Raw genomic sequence first — 1176 nt, forward strand, 5'->3', positions numbered from 1 at the left:
GTGCTTGCATGAATGTCCAAGGGAAGAAGTGAATAACACGTGAATACACAGAACTCAGTGATTCACTGATGATAATAATGAAGCTTGAGACCATTGGTAGTTTTTAGGAGAAAGCAAAGATTCAGTCGTGTATGGCGAGAGGCAAATGAATAGGCGAAAAACGTGCAATAGAGTGGAACAAAAATAATCATGTTTTTTGCTCGTAACTTCCTAGCAATGTTTGGAATTGCTGTTTCTTGTCAGAAGAAACGGAACCGCTAATTGTTTTATGACAAGGAAAAAAGCGTACTACAGGGTGAACTAAAAGAACTGGCTATTCACTGATACACTCAATGAATTTTGAAAACGCTGAAGATATTAGGATAAATCAAAGACTTAACAGTTAATGGACTTTGATCTTAGCCAAAAAGCCGAGAAGGAATAGGCTAAATAATTAATAGATGAAAGAAAGTGTGTTCTACATATTCACTGGGAATAGCAATAATGGTTGAGTCTCCTAACATTTTTAGGATAAATCAGACATTTCTGGGTTTTTAAGGTGGGAAAAGGCGCGCTGCAATATTATAAAGAACACAGTTATATTCTGATAGCGTGAATGGAGCTTCGAACAGATGTTTGCATTTTTGTTTACATAAACCGAAGGCCAAAATCCCGCAACAGTGTGTATCAAAAATATCCGGTTTTGTCCCTGCTTACATCAATGTTGCTTAGAATTGCTGTCTTATTATTCTTTAGGATAAACACAAAACAAAATGGTGTATATTAAACGTTGGTGGTGGAATTTTACAATAGATTTCTGGGTAACGTAACGGATTTGATAAACTTCATACTGGCTGATCAATGTGGACAGAATGGCACATAATGAAAATGTCAGTTAAAGTAGTTGTGTTTGCCAATATAATTTCGAAAACATTCCGGCGTTTGTCTTGTTGGCAAATATATTTTATTGTTTACGTAAAAGTTTGTGAACGAGACTGTCTTTCTTTTAGATTATATTTACGACATTCGTTATACCAACGAAGATTTAAATGATTTGGCCCCGGCATGGATGTGATCAATTAAGTTTAGAAGTTTAGAGGAACACTCTGTTGCTGTCACGCTTTGCAGCTGCAATATTACACACACACACACACACACACACACACACACACACACACACACACACACACACACACA

This window comes from Octopus bimaculoides, chromosome 21 (genome assembly GCF_001194135.2).
Source record: "Octopus bimaculoides isolate UCB-OBI-ISO-001 chromosome 21, ASM119413v2, whole genome shotgun sequence".
Classification (NCBI taxonomy): domain Eukaryota; kingdom Metazoa; phylum Mollusca; class Cephalopoda; order Octopoda; family Octopodidae; genus Octopus; species Octopus bimaculoides.